The sequence below is a fragment of the Theropithecus gelada genome, chromosome 1 (genome assembly GCF_003255815.1).
Source record: "Theropithecus gelada isolate Dixy chromosome 1, Tgel_1.0, whole genome shotgun sequence".
NCBI classification, from domain to species: Eukaryota; Metazoa; Chordata; class Mammalia; order Primates; family Cercopithecidae; genus Theropithecus; species Theropithecus gelada.
In genome coordinates, this window is record NC_037668.1 from 11,280,975 (window position 1) to 11,301,889 (window position 20,915).

Sequence of the window (20,915 nt, forward strand, 5' to 3'; positions counted from 1 at the left end):
AACTTCAGTAAACAGGCTTTCAATAGTGTAGTGGCAAGTCGTAGGGGGCGATGAAGTGTTGTATAGTCTTATGATTAGGTCTCAGTGATTTGGTGAACCTGTGACCCTGAACTGTGAAACTCACAAGTGTTTTCAGCTTATTTTTTCATCTCTCTCCCCCTCTTAGGTGAGACAGGATGGCTAGAGGAGGCTGAAGTTAGGAATTTGCCTTCTTCTAGGTAAGTTCGACTATAACACTCTATGCTTCTGCTATTTCTTCAACTGTAGTAAGACAATAATATAATTTTAAGGATCTCTCTTGCTTCAACTCTCCTGCTTGCTAATCTCTGTAATTCTTTCAGCAGACCTGAAGCTCTTTTCATTTACAATAAGTAATATTCATGCTAAATACTTGCTTGAGGTAAAAATAAGTAAACCTGTCTATTCTAAATTATATCTAATAAGAAACAACAATAGTAAATATACGCAGTACTGAGCACTCTCCTACACTATGCCCTTTTCTTTATATACCTTACTTAGCTATCAACACAAACCTATAACATAGGCACTATTAATATTCGTATTTTACAGATAAGGTGACTAAGGCACAGAAGGGTTTAAGTAACTCAGGTAGGAGATGGTGGGGCCAGGAAGTCTGGCTCTAGTAATGACTTATCACAGTCTTTCCTCTTTTATTTTTAAACCAGGGAGGGGATCTGAGAGCAGGTAAACACTAAAGGAAAAACAAGTCACCAACCTATAGAAAGGGACAGGCTAGTCTGAAAGTGGCCAAATGAAAGCTATGAGTATGTGTACAATGCTTAGCAGCGATAATATTGCTAAGAATTAACACTGCTTTGCTTGATTTATAGTTTGGAGGAGACTTTGTTTGTTTTCAATACCAGGATCTAAAAGAAGAAAAGAAGAACAAGAAAGTTATTCAGTAAAGTTCATAAATGATGAGAAGATAGGAGTACTGACAGTATTAGTTTGGAGCAGAATATAATAACTTTGGACCTTCCAGATAACCTGAACAAGGTACACGACACCCCTTTTAGTAACCCAGCCACAATTTAGCAAGGCTTCTTCAGCTTCCTGGGTCAGGTTAGGAGATTTAGTTGTCCTAGTAATCAGAGTACAGTTGAGGACCATTCCTGTCCACAAGAAAAGTAATTTTCACGGTTAGGATTTGGCAACTCTTCTTGCCATCCCATTCCTGTGTAAGAGACAAAATGGCAATTCCCTATAATTGTGCTTACTGCAGAAGCTATAAATGAATTCCTAAGTACAACCTGCAGAGAACTAAACCAAAGCCTATTTTATCACAGCTTAGATGGCTTCCAGCTACCTTAAAATGTAGCCATATGCTCCCTGATATTATAAGTCCTATTATGCAAGCCTCCTCCCGAATCTCAGAGGAGACTAGAAGACATGCCACTGCTGTTGCTTCCCATCCACATTTTAAAATAACAGAAAAAAAAAAATCAGCTTCAATTGGCTCCAGTTGGTGTGAATAATGAGATGTGGTTGTCAGATTTCTGGAAAGCTGCCAGTATGGTCATTAACTAGCCAGATACTAGGCCCACTTACAAACAGGATAATTAATACAATTTTAAATAATGTCAATATTAATGAGATTTTAAATTTGGGACTTGGGGAGGGGATGAAACAATCTATGAATCAAAACCCTTCTTGCAGTATGTGCTGTCTGTAAGAAAGGGGATATACTAGGATAAGGGAGATGGAGCTTCCTCAGTTGTGGCAATCAAGCTTTTCCCAATTAAAATATGGTCTTTTTTTGAAGTCTATGATGGAAGTATCCTAGTTTTGACAAGTTGGCAGTAACCCTTGTGATCTATTTTACTGGGATATATACTGTCACTGAAAAAATAAAACATATTACAAAACTGGAGAGCAGACCCTGCCTGTGATCATTAGACAGACTGGACCAAGTGCCTCAAGCCTTTGATGCCCTGACATGTTATTTTCTGGATAGTGTCCAGCAACCCAATGCAGCATAGCTTTTTCTCTACTGTATCCAGATGGCAAATGGAAGAGATCAAATTCAACAGTTTCAGGACTAACCTTAATGGATGTGAAGGCTGGCTCCCCTATGAGCTTTTCAGGGATATACAATACAAAAAGGCCTTTGAACAAAGACACAAATAATTAGTTTTCTCTCTCTTTCTTTCTCTCTTCAAAACTAAACCATGAATGTGGTAATCTGGTTTAAATTGATCTTCTGGTTGAAAAGGACAGCCAAATATCTGATGAGTTCTAATCACTGACACCCATGACACTTTCTGTGAAGTTCAGATGGGTGTTACTGTTTATATCCTGGAAAGCTTTTTTCTCTCCCTTCAGGCAAATATTTTTACTCTTTCACGATTTCCCTCAAAACATTAACCAAATTGTGTGTGTGTGTGTGTGTGTGTGTTTGTGTGTTCCCAAATGTTTAGGCAGCACTGTCTTACAGAAAGATTCTCACACCCTCTCTAAAGGCAGATTTCAGAATTGGCTAGCATAAGCATTACGCGTTTGTGCTACTGTGTACAGTAGACCTTCACTCTAAGTACATTTGTACAGTAAGAAATATTATATAAAGTCTGCCTCACTCTCCCAGATGCTACTTATTGAAGATTTGACTTTCTGTCATACTAGAAATACCTAGTTATTCACATAAAAGTCCTATGGTATACAGCATCCGACCAGCGTTGTAGTTAGGAAGTGGAGTAAGTATAGTTAGTAAGTGGAGGAGGCAACAATAAGGAGGAGAGCTCAGCATTTGAAAGAAATAAATACGTTTACTTTCTGGGTTCTTCCATAAAACAAAGATAGGTCAACTTAAAGTAGGAGTTGTTAGGGAGAAAAGAAGAATGGCAGGTAAGAGACAGGACTAACGTGCAGCTCTCACTTAGAAAGAACAGAACAGTGTCTGGAGACTCACATGGTGAACTTTGGCTCCAAGAACCATCGCAGGAATATACCAGGAAAACTGAAAAAATTCACAGACCCTTTGAAAGAAGTGGCTTCCTGCTGCAAGTGCCACAAGACAGCCGAAAAACTGTGAGGTCCCAAAGTGTGAAAGGGGAAAAAGTCAGCCTCTGAACACACATCCTCACTGGGGAACCTAAAAATCCAGATCACAGGAGGATTTAACCATACTTAGAGCTAAAATGGATTTAGGGAGCCAAGTGAAATATCAAAGTAGAAGTAGCAGAAAGAGCCCTGTAGGCATTCCCAGTCTTCAGCTCAGGCCCCAGGGAAGCCATTCCTGGCCTTATCTCACAGAGGTCCTTGGAGAAGGAAGGCAGCCAGTGGAACTGCGGAGAGGCCACAGGGTAAAGGAAGCTCCTAGCTGAACTCTGTAATAATTTCAACTGAGCAAAACTTCCCTGAGCAGAATCCAGGGCAGGGGAGTAGAGAGGAGTAAACAGGAAGTGCAGATATAAACGCAGAAGTCACAGCCAAAGGTTCAGGCAGGCAGGGAGGTAAGGACTGAGAGCCCTGCTTGCTTTCTCAGCTGGAAGGCTTTTAGGCCAAGGCAAGATCTCAGCTCTGCTCTCCTGCTGCCTGGATATAAACTCAGTGCAGTTAGGGAGGCATGGTGAAGGTGAGAATGGCCTTGCTGGCTACATGGGAGTGGGGTGAGGCATGTCACTGCCAGCTTTCCCCCACTTCCCAGGTGACCTGTATGATGCAGCAGAGGCAGCCATAATCCCCCTGGGAACACAACTTTACAGGCCTGAGAACCACCCCCACCATCCCCCATAGTGGCTGCAGCAAGCCCCACCCAAGGAGAGTCTGAGTTCAGATTTGCCTAACCCTGCACCCACCTGATGGTTTGTCTCCACTGGCCCTGTTAGCCAAAGACAAAAGACATAATCTCTTGGCAGTTCCATGGCCCCACCCATCACCTGAGAAACCGGAGTACTCATCCTGGCCAATGTAGGGCAAGATTATATCCCCCTTCTACTACTGCAGCTGGCACTCTCTTGAAAGTGCCACCTCTGGCTAGAGGCCAACCAACTCAACTAATAGCAGAACAACCCTGCTCCAAAGAAAGAGAAAACAACAGCTAATTCTACCATGTGCAACACGCTGGCTAACCAGAGGTCCTAAGTCTGTCCACGTGACAACTTCACTGTGAGCATAACCAGTATTCAAGAAAACTGGTGCACTAAATGAAACTACAACCGAGGACTTCCACAGAGTCCACTTCACTTCCCTGCCACCGCTACCAAAGCAGGTGGGAGAACTGAAGATGGGTCACATCACAGCACTCTTTACAGCACTAGCCTGGATCCTGGTAGCCCCACTGGGTGGCTAGACCCAGAAAAGCAATAACAATAGCTGCAGTCTGGCTCTCAGGAAGCCCTATCCCTAGAGAAACGGGGAGAGCATCACATCAGTGGATCACCCTGTGGGACCAAAGAACCTGAAGAGCAGCCCTTCAGTTCCATATCTTTCCAATGAAACAGTCTACCCAAATGAGAAGGAACCAAAAAAATAATTCTAGTAATGTGACAAAACAAGGTTCTATAACACCCATAAATGGCTCCAAACCAAGTAGAAATCTCTGAATTACCAGAAAAATAATTCAGAAGGTTGATTATTAAGCTAAGCAAAGAGGCACCAGAAAAAGGTGAAAACCAATTTAAATACATTTAAAAAAAATACAGGATATGGATGAAAAAGTTCCCAGATAAATAGATATGGTAAGGAAAAGACTACCACAACTTCTGGAAATAAAATACACATTACAGAAATGCAAAACACACTGATAAGTATCAAAAATAGGATCGAACAAGCAGAAGAAAAAACTTCAGAGCTCAAAGACAAAGCTTTTGAATTAACGCAATCCAACAAAGACAAAGAAAAAAGAATTTTAAAAATGAACAAAGTCTCTAAGAAATGTGGGATTATGTTAAATGACCAAACCTAAGAGTAATTGGTGTTCTTGAGGAAGAGGAGCAATCTAAAAGTATGCAAACGTATTTGAGGGAATAATCGAGTAAAACTTCCCTGGTCTTGCTAGAGATCTAGATATCAATATCTAAGAAACTCAACGAACATCTGGGAAATTCATCACAAAAACATAATCACCTAGGCACATAGTCATCAGTTTATCTAAAGTCAAGACGAAGGAAAACATCTTAAGAGCCGTGAAGCAAAAGCATCAAGTAACTTATAAAGGAAAACCCATCAGATTAACAGCAGATTTCTCAGCAGAAATGCTGCAAGCTAGAAGGGATTGGGGTCCTATTTTTAGCCACCTTGAACAAAATATTATCAGCCAAGAATTTTGTATCCAGCAAAACCAAGTTTCATAAATGAAGGAGAGATAAAGCCGTTTTCAGACAAACAACTGCTGAGAGAGTTCACCACTACCAAGCCAGCACTACAAGAACTGCTAAAAGCAGTAAATCTGAAAACAAAACCTCAAAATACACCAAAATAGAACTTCCTTAAAGCATAAATATCACACGTTCTATAAAAAAGTAACACAATTTAAAAAACCCAAGGTATTCAGGCAATAACTAGCAGTGATGAATAAAACAGTACCTCACATCTCAATGCTAATGTTGAATGTAAATGGCCTAAATGTTCCACTTAAAAGATACAGAATGGGAGGACGTATAAGAATTCACCAACCAAGTGTCCAGTGTCTTCAAGAGACTCACCTAACACGTAAAGACTCACATAAACTTAAGGTAAAGGAGTGGAAAAAAAGATGTTCCATACAAATGGACACAAAAAGCGAGCAGAGGTAGCTATTATATCAGACAAAACAGACCTTAAAGTAACAACAGTTAAAAAAGACAAACAGAGACATTATATAATAAAAGGATTAGTTCAACGGGAAAATATCACAATCTTAAATATATATGCACCTAACACTGGAGCTCCCAAATTCATAAAACAATTATTACTACACCTAAGAAATGAGATAGACACAATAATAGTGGGGAACTTCAATACTCCACTGACAGCACTAGACAGGTCAAGACAGAAAGTCAACAATGAAAAAATGGACTTAAACTACACTCTAGAACAAACTGACTTAACAGATATTTATAGAACATTCTACCCAACAATTGCAGAATATACATTTTTTTCCATCAGCACATGGAACATCCTCCAAGATAGACCATATGATAGACCACAAAACACATCTCAATAAATTTAAGAGAACTGAAATTATATCAAGTACTCTCTCAGACCACAGTGGAATAATACTGGAAATTAACTCCAAAAGGAACCCTCAAAACTATGCAAATACATGCAAATCAAATAATCTGTTACTGAATGATCCTTGGGCCAACAATGCAATCAAGATAGAATTTAAACAATTATTTGAATTGAATGATAATAGTGGCACAACCAATCAAAACCTCTGGAATATAGCAAAAGTAGTGCTAAGATGAAAGTTCACAGTATTAAATGCCTACATCAAAAAGTCTGAAAGAACACAAATAGAAAATCTAAGGTCACATTTCAAGAAACTAGAGAAACAAGAACAAACCAAATCCAAACCCAGCAGAAGAAAAATAACAAAGATTAGAGCAGAACTAAATGAAATTGAAACAAACGAAAATACAAATGATAAATGAAACAAAAAGCTGGTTCTTTGAAAAGATAAACAAAATCAATACACCATTAGTGAGATTAATCAAGAAGAGAGAAGATCCAAATAAGCTCAATTAGAAATGAAATGAGAGCTATTACAACTGACACCACAGAAATACAAAAGACAATTCAAGACCACTATGAACACCTTTATGTGCATAAACTACAAAACCTAGTATATAAACTATATAAACTATAAATTCCTGGAAATATACAAACCTCCTAGATTAAACCAGAAAGAAACAAAAACTCTTAAAAAAAAGAAAAAAAAACAAGTAATGAGATTGAAACAGTAATAAAAAAAAGTTGCCAACAAAAAAAGGTGCAGGACCAGATGGATTCACAGCTGAATTCTATCAGACATTCAAAGATGAATTAGTACCAATCCTACCCAAACTATTGAAAAATATAAAGATGGAATCCTCCCTAAATCATTCTATGAAGCCATCATTACCCTAATACCAAAACCAGGAAAGGACATAACAAGAAAAAGAAAACTACAGACCAATATCTCTGATGAAAACAGATGCAAAAATCTTCTGTAGGTAAATGAATTCAACACAATATCAAAAAGATAATCGACCATGATCAAGTGGGTTTCATACCAGGGACACGAGGTTGGTTTAACATAACACAAGTAAATAAATGTAATGATATATCACATAAACAGAAATAAAAACAAAAATCATATGATCATCTTAACAGATGCAGAAAAAGCATTTGACAAAATCTGACATTCCTTTATGATTAAAACCCTTAGGAAAATTGGCATAGAAGGGATATATCTTATGGTAATAAAAGCCATCTATGACAAACCCACAGGCTACATTATACTGGATGGGGAAAGGTTGAAAGCATTTCCCCTGAGAACTGAAATAAGACAAGGATACCCATATTCACCAATTCTATTCAATATGGTACTGGAAGTCCTGGCCAGAGTAATCAGACAAGAGAGAGAAATAAAGGGCATCCAAATTGGTAATGAGGAAGTCAAACTGTTGCTCTTTAGCAATGAAATGATTGCATACCTAGATAACCCAAAGACTCATCCAAGAAGAATACAGGAGGGCGGAGCAAGATGGCCGAATAGGAACAGCTCCAGTCTCCAGCTCCCAGCGTGAGCGACACCCAGAAGACGGGTGATTTCTGCATTTTCAACTGAGGTACCGGGTTCATCTCACCGGGGAGTGCCAGACAATCAGTGCTGGTCAGCTGCTGCAGCCTGACCAGCAAAAGCTGAAGCAGAGCGAGGCATCGCCTCACCTGGAAAGTGCAAGGGGGAAGGGAATCCCTTTTCCTAGCCAGGGGAACTGAGACACACAACACCTGGAAAATCGGGTAACTCCCACCCTAATACTGTGCTTTACCAAGGGTCTTAGCAAATGGCACACCAGGAGATTATATCCCACACCTGGCCAGGAGGGTCCCACGCCCACAGAGCCTCCCTCGTTGCTAGCACAGCAGTCTGCGATATAACTGCAAGGTGGCAGCGAGGCTGAGGGAGAAGCGCCTGCCATTGCTGAGGCTTAAGTAGGTAAACAAAGCCACCAGGAAGCTCAAATTGGGTGGAGCCGACCACAGCTCAAGGAGGCCTGCCTGCCTCTGTAGACACCTCCCCTGGGGACAGGGCATAGCTAAACAAAAAGCAGCAGAAACGTCAGCAGAGGTAAATGTCCCTGTCTGACAACTTTGATGACAGCAGTGGATCTCGCAGCATGGAGGTTGAGATCTGAGAATGGACAGACCGCCTGCTCAAGTGGGTCCCTGACCCTTGAGTAGCCTAACTGGGAGACATCCCCACCTAGGTGCAGCCCAACACCTCACACCTCACAGGGCTGCATACACCCCTGAGACGAAGCTTCCAGAGCAAGAATCAGACAGCAACACTCGCTGTGCAGCAATATTCTATCTTCGGCAGCCTCCGCTGCTGATACCCAGGCAAACAGCATCTGGAGTGGACCTCAAGCAATCTCCAACAGACCTACAGCTGAGGGTCCTGACTGTTAGAAGGAAAACTAACAAACAGGAAGGACACCCACACCAAACCCCATCAGTATGTCACCATCATCAAAGACCAAAGGCAGATAAAACCACAAAGATGGGGAAAAAGAAGGGCAGAAAACCTGGAAATTCAAAAAATAAGAGCACATCTCCCCAACCAAAGGAACGCAGCTCATCACCAGCAATGGATCCAAGCTGGACGGAGAATGACTTTGACGAGTTAAGAGAAGAAGGCTTCAGTCCATCAAACTTCTCAGAGCTAAAGGAGGAATTACATTCCCAGAGCAAACAAACTAAAAATCTTGAAAAAAGAATGGAAGAATGGATAACTAGACTAATCAATGCAGAGAAGGCCATAAATGAACTGACAGGAATAAAAACCATGACACGAGAAATACGTGACAAATGCACAAGCTTCAGTAACCGACTCGATCAACTGGAAGAAAGAGTATCAGCGATTGAGGATCAAAGGAATGAAACGAAGCGAGAAGTCTAAAGAAAAAAGAGGAAAAAGAAATGAACAAAGCTTTTAAGAAGTATAGGATTATGTGAAAAGACCAAATCTACGTCTGATTGGGGTGCCTGAAAGTGAGGGGGAAAATGGAACCAAGTTGGAAAACACTCTTCAGAATATCATCCAGGAGAACTTCCCCAACCTAGTAAGGCAGGCCAACATTCAAATTCAGGAAATACAGAGAACGCCACAAAGATACTCCTCGAGAAGAGCAACTCCAAGATACATAATTCTCAGATTCACCAAAGTTGAAATGAAGGAAAAACTGTTAAGGGCAGCCAGAGAGAAAGGTCGGGTTACCCACAAAGAGAAGCCCATCAGACTAACAGCAGATCTCTCGGCAGAAACTCTCCAAGCCAGAAGAGAGTGGGGGTCAATATTCAACATTCTGAAAGAAAAGAATTTTAAACCCAGAATTTCATATCCAGCCAAACTAAGTTTCATAAGTGAAAGAGAAATAAAATCCTTTACAGACAGGCAAATGCTTAGAGATTTTGTCACCACCAGGTCTGCCCTACAAGAGATCCTGAAGGAAGCACTAAACATGGAAAGGAACAACCGGTACCAGCCATTGCAAAAACATGCAAGAATGTAAAGACCATCAATGCTAGGAAGAAACTGCATCAACTAACAAGCAAAATAACCAGCTAATATCATAATGACAGGATCAAGTTCACACGTAACAATATTAACCTTAAATGTAAATGGACTAAATAGTCCAATTAAAAGACACAGACTGGCAAATTGGATAAAGAGTCAAGACACATCAGTTTGCTGTATTCAGGAGACCCATCTCACATGCAGAGACACACATAGGCTCAAAATAAAGGGATGCAGGAAGATCTACCAAGCAAATGGAGAGCAAAAAAAAGTAGGGGTTGCAATCCTAGTCTCTGATAAAACAGACTTTAAATCATCAAAGATCAAAAGAGACAAAGAAGGCCATTACATAATGGTAAAGGGATCAATTCAACAGGAAGAGCTAACTATCCTAAATATATATGCACCCAATACAGGAGCATCCAGATTCATAAAGCAAGTCCTTAGAGACTTACAAAGAGACTTAGACTCCCATACAACAATAATGGGAGACTTCAACACTCCACTGTCAACATTAGACAGATCAACGAGACAGAAAGTTAACAAGGATATCCAGGAATTGAACCCAACTCTGCACCAAGTGGACCTAATAGACATCTACAGAACTCTCCACCCCAAATCAACAGAATATACATTCTTCTCAGCACCACACTGCACTTATTCCAAAATTGACCACATGATTGGAAGTAAAGCACTCCTCAGCAAATGTACAAGAACAGAAATTATAACAAACTGTCTCTCAGACCACACTGCAATCAAACTAGAACTGAGGACTAAGAAACTCAATCAAAACCGCTCAACTAACTACATGGAAACTGAACAACCTGCTCCTGAATGACTACTGGGTACATAACAAAATGAAGGCAGAAATAAAGATGTTCTTCGAAATCAATGAGAACAAAGATACAACATACCAGCATCTCTGGGACACATTTAAGGCAGTGTGTAGAGGGAAATTTATAGCACTAAATGCCCACAAAAGAAAGCAGGAAAGATCTAAAATTGACACTCTAACATCACAATTAAAAGAACTAGAGAAGCAAGAGCAAACACATTCAAAAGCTAGCAGAAGGCAAGAAATAACTAAGATCAGAGCAGAACTGAAGGAGATACAGAAACAAGAAACCCTCCAAAAAATCAATGAATCCAGGAGTTGGTTTTTTGAAAAGATCAACAAAATTGATAGACTGTTAGCAAGACTAATAAAGAAGAAAAGAGAGAAGAATCAAATAGACGCAATAAAAAATGATAAAGGGGATATCACCACTGACCCCACAGAAATACAAACTACCATCAGAGAATACTATAAACACCCCTATGCAAATAAACTAGAAAATCTAGAAGAAATGGATAATTTCCTGGACACTTACATTCTCCCAAGACTAAACCAGGAAGAAGTCGAATCCCTGAATAGACCAATAGCAACCTCTGAAATTGAGGCAATAATTAATAGCCTACCAACCAAAAAAAAGTCCAGGACCAGATGGATTCACAGCCGAATTCTACCAGAGGTACAAGGAGGAGCTGGTACCATTCCTCCCGAAATTATTCCAATCAATAGAAAAAGAGGGAATTCTCCCTAACTCATTTTATGAGGCCAACATCATCCTGAAACCAAAGCCTGGCAGAGACACAACAAAAAAAGAGAATTTTAGACCAATATCCCTGATGAACATCGATGCAAAAATCCTCAATAAAATACTGGCAAACCGAATCCAGCAGCACATCAAAAAGCTTATCCACCATGATCAAGTGGGCTTCATCCCTGGGATGCAAGGCCGGTTCAACATATGCAAATGAATAAATGTAAACCAGCATATAAACAGAACCAAAGACAAAAACCACATGATTATCTCAATAGATGCAGAAAAGGCCTTTGACAAAATTCAACAGCCCTTCATGCAAAAAACTCTCAATAAATTCGGTATTGATGGAACGTATCTCAAAATAATAAGAGCTATTTATGACAAACCCACAGCCAATACCACACTGAATGGGCAAAAACTGGAAAAATTCCCTTTGAAAACTGGCACAGGAGAGGGATGCCCTCTCTCACCACTCCTATTCAACATAGTGTTGGAAGTTCTGGCTAGGGCAATCAGGCAAGAGAAAGAAATTAGGGTATTCAGTTAGGAAAAGAAGAAGTCAAATTGTCCCTGTTTGCAGATGACATGATTGTATATTTAGAAAACTCCATCCTCTCAGCCCAAAATCTCCTTAAGCTGATAAGCAACTTCAGCAAAGTCTCAGGATACAAAATCAATGTGCAAAAATCACAAGCATTCTTATACACTAGTAGTGGACAAACAGAGAGCCAAATCATGAATGAACTCCCATTCACAATTGCTTCAAAGAGAATAAAATACCTAGGAATCCAACTTACAAGGGATGTAAAGGACCTCTTCAAGGAGAACTACAAACCACTGCTCAGTGAAATAAAAGAGGACACAAACAAATGGAAGAACATACCATGCTCATGGATAGGAAGAATCAATATCGTGAAAATGGTCATACTGCCCAAGGCAATTTATAGATTCAATGCCATCCCCATCAAGCTACCAATGAGTTTCTTCACAGAATTGGAAAAAACTGCGTTAAAGTTCATATGGAACCAAAAAAGACCCCGCATTGCCAAGACAATCCTAAGCCAAAAGAACAAAGCTGGAGGCATCACGCTACCTGACTTCAAACTATACTACAAGGCTACAGTAACCAAAACAGCATGGTACTGGTACCAAAACAGAGATATAGACCAATGGAACAGAACAGAGTCCTCAGAAATAATACCACACATCTACAGCCATCTGATCTTTGATAAACCTGAGAAAAACAAGAAATGGGGAAAGGATTCCCTATTTAATAAATGGTGCTGGGAAAATTGGCTAGCCACAAGTAGAAAGTTGGAACTGGATCCTTTCCTTACTCCTTATACGAAAATTAATTCAAGATGGATTAGAGACTTAAATGTTAGACCTAATACCATAAAAACCCTAGAAGAACACCTAGGGAATACCATTCAGGACATAGGCATGGGCAAGGACTTCATGTCTAAAACACCAAAAGCAACGGCAACAAAAGCCAAAATTGACAAATGGGATCTAATTAAAGAGCTTCTGCACAGCAAAAGAAACTACCATCAGAGTGAACAGGCAACCTACAGAATGGGAGAAAATTTTTGCAATCTACTCATCTGACAAAGGGCTAATATCCAGAACCTACAAAGAACCCAAACAAATTTACAAGAAAAAAACAAACAACCCCATCAAAAAGTGGGCAAAGGATATGAACAGACATTTCTCAAAAGAAGACATTCATACAGCCAACAGACACATGAAAAAATGCTCGTCATCACTGGCCATCAGAGAAATGTAAATCAAAACCACAATGAGATACCATCTCACACCAGTTAGAATGGCAATCATTAAAAAGTCAGGAAACCATAAACCTGGGAGGCGGAGCTTGCAGTGAGCTGAGATTCGGCCACTGCACTCCAGCCTGGGTGACAGAGCGAGACTCCGTCTCAAAAAAAAAAAAAAAAAAAGTCAGGAAACAACAGGTGCTGGAGAGGATGTGGAGAAATAGGAACACTTTTACACTGTTGGTGGGATTGTAAACTAGTTCAACCATTATGGAAAACAGTATGGCGATTCCTCAAGGATCTGGAACTAGAAGTACCATATGACCCAGCCATCCCATTACTGGGTATATACCCAAAGGATTATAAATCATGCTGCTATAAAGACACATGCACACGTATGTTCATTGCGGCACTATTCACAATAGCAAAGACTTGGAATCAACCCAAATGTCCATCAGTGACAGACTGGATTAAGAAAATGTGGCACATATACACCATGGAATACTATGCAACCATAAAAAAGGATGAGTTTGTGTCCTTTGTAGGGACATGGATGCAGTTGGAAACCATCATTCTCAGCAAACTATTGCAAGAACAGAAAACCAAACACCGCATGTTCTCACTCATAGGTGGGAACTGAACAATGAGATCACTTGGACTCGGGAAGGGGAACACCACACACTGGGTCCTATGATGGGGATGGGGGAGGCGGGAGGGATTGCACTGGGAGTTATACCTGATGTAAATGATGAGTTGATGGGTGCTGACGAGTTGATGGGTGCAGTACACCAACATGGCACAAGTATACATATGTAACAAACCTGCACGTTGTGCACATGTACCCTAGAACTTAAAGTATAATAAAAAAAAAATTTAAAAAAAAGACTCATCTAAAAAGGTCCTAGATCTAATAAATGAATTCAGTAAAGTTTCAGATACAAAATCAATGTACATAAATCAGTAGCACTGCTATACACCAATAGCAATCAAGCTGAGAATCAAATCAAGAATTCAACCCCTTTTACAACAGCTGCAATAAAATAAAATAAAATTCTTAGGAATATACCTAACCCTAAGAGGTGAAAGATCTCTACAAGGAAAACGATGAAATACTGCTGAAGGAAATCAGAGATGACACAAACAAATGGAAACACATCCCATGTCCATGAATGGGTAGAATCAATATTGTAAAAATGACCATACTGCCAAAAGTGATCTATAAATTCAGTGCAATTCCCATCAAAATACCACCAACACTCTTCACAGAACTAGAAAAAACAATCCTAAAATTCATATGTAACAAAAAAAGAGCCCACATAGCCAAAGCAAGACCAGGAAAAAAGAATAAATCTGGAGGCATCACATTACCCAACTTCAAACTACTACAAGGTTAGAATTACCAAAACAGCATAGTACTAGTATAAAAACAGGCACATAGTACAATGGAATGGAATAGAGAACCCAGAAATAAAGCTAAATACTTACAGCCAACTGATTTTTGAGAAAGCAAACAAAAACATAAAGTGAGGAAAGGACACCCTATTCAACAAATGGTGCTGGGATAATTGGCAAGCCACATGTAGAATAATGAAACTGGATCCTCATCTCTCACTTTATACAAAAATCAACTCAAGATTGATCAAAGACTTAAACCTGAGACCTGAAACCTAAAAACTCTAGGAGATAACATCAGAAAAATTCTCCTAGATATTAGCCTAGGCAAAGAATTCATGAGCAAGTGCCCAAAAGCAAATGCAACAAAAACCAAGATAAATAGATGGGACTTAATTAAACTAAAAAGTACCTACACAGCAAAAGCAATAATCAGTAGAGTAAACAGACAACTCACAGTATGGAAGAAAATCTTCAGAATCTATATACCTGACAAAGGACTAATATCCAGAATCTACAAAGAACTCAAGCAAATTAGCAAGAAAAAAGCAATCAATCCCATCAAAAAGTGGGCTAAGGACATGAATAGACAATTCTCAAAAGAAGATATACAAATGGCCATAAGCACATGGCAAAATGCTAAAATAAAAATTACTAATTATCAGGGAAATGCAAATCAAAACCACAATGTGATACCACCTTACTCCTGCAAGAATGGCCATAATTTAAACATCAAAAAGTAATAGATGTTGGCCTGGATGTGGTGAGAAGGAACAGTTTTACACTGCTGGTGGGAATGTAAACTAGTACAACCACTATGGAAAACACTATGAAGATTCCTTAAAGAATTAAAAGCAGAACTACCATTTGATCCAGCAATCCCACTACTGGATATCTGCCCAGAGGAAAAGAAGTCATTTTTATGAAAAAGACATGTAGGCACACATGTTTACAGTAGCACAATTCACAATCGCAAAAATATGGAACCAGCTTAAATGCCCATCAACCAAGTGGGTAAAGAAAATGTGGTATATATACCATGGAATACTACTCAGCCATAAAAAGGAATTAAATAATGGCATTCACATCAACCTGGATGAAGTTGGAGACCACTCTTCTAAGTGAAGTAACTCATGAATGGGAAAATCAAACACAGTATGTTCTCACAAGTGGTAGCTAAACTATGAAGACACAATGGCATAAGAATGACAGAATGGACTCTGGGGATTTGGGGAAATGGATGCGAGGAGGGTGAGGGAGAAAAAAAAAGAATAGTAAGAGAAATTGAGAAGAAAAAATCAGCTGAGGATAGGAAAAAAAATGTAGGAGTTCTTAACTTGGGTTTATGAACTTGTGAAACTGTATGCAGTTTTGAGAATGCATATACACATTTTTCAAGATAGGAGGTCAACATTTTAATCAAAGGAAATACTGACCCCACCCTCCCCCCTCAAAAAGTGTAAGAACTCTGAGGACAAGACTTAATACACTTATAGAAACAAAATGAGGCACATCAACATATCTAAAGAAAGAATATGTCCCCTTGAGGGGTGGAAGCTTTAAAAAAGAAGCTCTACTGGGAAAACTTTGGCCTTGGGTTTTAAAGAACTGCCCAAGTGAGTTGGCACTATGGCACAGGCCAGCAATATGTTGCTGAAGGAACAGGTGTGTCGCATACTGGAGATGGATCTTTGGATAATGATAGCTTGATTACCTTAGCCAATGAAGTACTTCAGTGAACTCCCTTTGCTCTGATTCCATACCCATCAAGCTATCTTACTTAATAATTTGGCTTCCCAATTAAATCTGCCTGCAAGTAGAGACTATGGTAATTATTGAAGAAAAGTAGTTGATACTCCTCATCATTCCATCTACATATAAGACATGTGTGTGTTGGGGGGAGGGTGTTTTTGACTGTGTGCAAGAGCATGCACTTGTGTGCATGCGCACACACACACACATTAATGTTAGTCTATAAAACATTTTCCTAACTTGGCTTCCAGCATGTTACCACTTCCTACTTATCTTATACTTATCTGGATAATAGATCTTGTCTGGTTCTCATCATCCCAGCCTCTTAATGTTGGAATGTTCACAGGCTCAGTACTGGAACCACCCCTCCCCTCTCACCCTCCCCTCCCATCCTTCCCCTCCACTCCTCTCTTCTCTTTCTAAACCTACTGCACAGATAATCACACCCTATCTCAAGGCTTTCAGCACAGTCTATACAGAGGACTCTCAAATGTACATCTCCATCTATATCTCTCCCCTAAGCTTTGGTCTCACATGTGTAACTGCCTACCTGACATTTCCACTTAGATGTTCACGAAGCATCTAAACTCAATTTGCCTAAAACTTAACTCCTGATAACCCCTGATCTTCCCTCCCAAAATCTTGTTACTGTTACATTATTTTCTATCTCAGTAAATTGCAAATTCATTCTTTCAGTTGCTCTGGCCAGAAACTTTGGAATCATCATTGACTCTTTTGTTTCTTTCATCTTCCATCTAATTAGTCAGAAAATCTTATTTGCTCTAGCTTTAAAATAAATATCCATGGCCAGCTGTGGTGGCTCATGCCTGTAATCCCAATGCTTTGGGAAGCCAAGGTGGGCAGATCACTTGAACTCAGGATTTCGAGACCAGCCTGACCAACACAGTGAAACCTCGTCTCTACTAAAAATACAAAAATTAGTCAGGCATGGCGCTCTCCTGTAGTCCCAGCTACTTGGGAGGCGGAGGCAGGAGAATCGCTTGAACCCAGGAGGTGGAGTTTGCAGTGAGCCGAGATAGCGCCACTGCACTCCAGCCTGGGTGACAGAGTGAGGCTCTGTCTCAAAAAATGGAATGAGATGAAATGACATGAAATAAAATACAAAAATAAAATAAATATCCAGAACCTGATCACGCCTCATGAAACCATCTTCACCACTCACCCTAGTCCAAGCCACCATCATCTCTTGCTTGAATCCTGTAGCCTCTTACCTGGTCTCCTTGCTTCTACTCTTCTTCCTCTATATTCTATTTTTAACATGATAACCAGAGTGAGACTTTAAAACTTACATCATATCACGCTATTCTCCCACACAAAACCTTCCCATGACTTCCCAATTTAATGCCAGAAAAAGTCAAAGTCTTTACAATTTATTCTAAGGTTCTATACAACTGACCTCCCCACGTCCACCCTCCTATTAGCCATCTGACTTCGTATATTATTACTATAGTGAACAGCATAATGCAAACCACCCCAAGGTTAAGGTCCTGGCTCTTCACCCTTGTTAGCTGTGCGCATTCTGTTGCTTGTGTGGCAAGTTACTTAACATCTGTTTCACAGATCCTCATCTGTACCATCTTATAGGGTTGATATAACAATTAAATGAGTTAATACTTGTGAAGTATTTAGAAAAGTATCCAACACATAGTAAGTGCTATATAGTATTTGTTATAGAAAATGCTCACTCTCCTGCAGCCATACTGGCCTCTATGCTGGTCTTCAAACATGACAGTTTAGCCCCCACCTCGTGGCTTTTCCATTCTTCTTTCCTCTTCCTCGCATCCTCTTCCCTCAGATATCTACTTTGTACATGTTCTCACCACCTTCAGGTCTTCCATTAAAAGTCACCTTCTTGGAGGCCTCTGCTGACCACCCAATTTACAACTGTGGTACCCTTTGGCTCCCCACCTCCTGATTCCTGCTTTGCTTTGTTTTATTCTCCATATCACTATTATCTAACATACTATATATCTTAATTACTTGTTGTCTGTCTCTCCTACTGGAATTTAAGATTTCTGTTTTTCACTGGTCTATCTCCAACACCTACCACACAATAAGTATTCACTAAATACTTGTTGAATCAATACTATAAAATACTCACAACTTCATTACTCTCATGAATTAGAGATGAGGACAGAATTCACCAGGTGACATATTCAAATAATCCTCCACTGAACAGGGTCTTTTAATCATTCAGAAGACAATGGGTCCAAAAAGTTTTACATGACTACATAAACAAGAGAAGAGTAGATATTTACACTTATTCAGGCCTCTGTTTTTATCTTTCCACCTCTTGAATATTCTTCTAAACTGATTAAAGGATTAGGAAGCTGGCTGTCTCTCTGCCTCAAATTCTATTCTCCAAGAGAGTTCAATTATCAGGTAGACTACCTATCCAATACACTAGCATTCAATACATTTGTTGCATCTCCTCAACCTCAATCCTTTATTCCCATGTTATACCCTGGGCCTTACCATTACACAGAATTTCTCCATTTTTGAAATCATAAACGTCAATATTCTACTCAGTCTGCAACCTTCTACCTTTTAACTCTTTCATTCTCTAATTCCCACTATATGTGCTCTTCAACCTTATTTAGAAATCACAGCCTTTGATTTTTCCATTTTTTGCTGATACAGCACTCCCTACCTGTCTTCTCTTCTTCCCTACCCAGCCTGGCCCCAAGGTCATCACTTGGACTATGTTCTTCCGAGCAACCTCAGCTCCCCTTGCCACAGTGTACCAATAGCCAAGACAAAAACTCCAATCGTGGATCAAGGGTAAAGAACTCATTATTCACTTATACCCCTTACTAGCTGAGCAGTTTTGGGCGGAAAAAAAAAAAAAAAAAAAAAATCTCAAAATAATGCAGAATTTTGTTCCAAATCTAATTTGCAATTTCTAATTTCAATTAGGCTCTCAACCCTGCTTATAAAACCCTTTTTAAAAACCTACATATACCTACAGTGTGCCTAGCACTGTTCTACATAGTTACAAATATTAGCTCATTGAATTCTCACACTCATGGTAACACTCTGAGGTAGATACTATTTGGGTTTTTTTCCCACAAATAGAGGACTTTTTATTTGCCACTATTATAAGTCTGAACTTCAAACAGATTCTTGGACTGGTGGTTCATATACATCAGTTCGTTCAACTTTAGCACCTGTCTTGTCCCCAGTGACTTTTCCAAAACTGCTACCTTCACCATGAAGCTCCATAAGTCTTCCCAATTCAAACTTTGGCTTCTTCAGCATTTTTACTTTTCTAACGAAGACATCATAGAGAGGATAAATAGATTGGCAAGCCTTTTCTATGTCTTTCCCATTACTGTCTGGAATCAATTATTGACCACTTATTTCAAGTCATTTGTCTGTACCTCTCAGGTCATGATTTCCATCATCTTCTTCCGGATTTGGAGGACCTGTTGGTGCTGAGCATAAAAGGTCTTCCATATCTGATTGTTGCATTTTTTAGTGAAACCAACACAGAACAAATGAAGCAAGTAAACATCAGTAGTCTTGACATCAATGTGAGCTTCAATCATTGTCTGCCATTTTTTGACCATGGAACACATTTTGTCACGGGTAAGATCCACGCCATGGATGTTAGGCAGTTTTTGCCCTGAACGTCTTCAGTAATTAGCTTGAATTTTCTAAATGCAACTTCATCATTCTGCAAATCAATTAGACTCATTTAAAACACACAATCCTTGAAGCCATCAGATGCAATTTTGATTCCTTGGGTCCTAGTGACTAGCATCTTTCCAATATTTCTTATATTGAACATAGCAAGTGCTTTCACATCATACCAATCATTCTTAGAAAATGGATCAACCACTTTCTTCTTGGCTCCCTTTTTGCCGCCTTTTATTAGGCGCTTGTTCTTGCCAACTGCCATGGTGCTGCTCAGAGAGCCAAAAACTGAGGTATATACTATTATGGTCTCTGTTTTACAGATGAAAAAAAATTAAGGCACAGAAAAATCAAGTGACTTCACAAGGTCACACTGCCAGTAAGCAGTACAGCTAACTAGCTCCAAATCCTGGCAGTCTAGCTCAAGCTTTTATCTCAATGTTCTTCTCCATGTTATAAACGAAAATGAGGTACAGAGAGGCTCAGTAACTTGCCCAAGGATACCCATTTATTGAATGGAAGAACTTTGGTTTGAATGCAAGGAGACCGATTGCAGAATCCATACACAAACCCACTGACCTACACCATTACCTCAGGACTAAAGCCATCTGAGAGAATGATGCTCAGCAGTGTTTGGAGCTCCTTGATTTCCCATGCCATTCTCAGCAAACTTACCTAGACCCACACCTACCTCTACCTTTCTCCCACTCTCCTAGTGTTCAATCATTTGCTCTGGACAAATTTTTTCCCATTTCTTTCCATCTCTTTCCTGTATCGTCAATCTCTCCATCTTTACTTGCTCTAACAGTCATGTTCAAGTTTCTTTCATCCCAAAAGACCTTACCTTCAAGAAAATTTTTGGTAAGGCCATTCTTTATAGCTTCCTTCACCTGCTCACTCCCTTCTCAATCAGGATCTTCAAACGAGCAATACTCACTTTCTCATCTTTTCTCTCATTGTAACTGAACTTCTTCACCAATAACTCTTCTAAAGCTTTTGTTTGCTAATGTCTTTAGTGATAATACCAACTGT

General features: G+C 39.6%; 1 protein-coding gene and 1 pseudogene across 3 annotated transcripts in view; both read right to left on the reverse strand.

Moving 5' to 3' along the window:
• WARS2 (tryptophanyl tRNA synthetase 2, mitochondrial) overlaps positions 1-20,915 on the reverse strand; it is a 114,848-nt gene that overhangs the window by 81,618 nt on the left and 12,315 nt on the right. The window lies entirely within an intron of this gene.
• Positions 19,359-20,148, reverse strand: LOC112607501 (annotated as a pseudogene).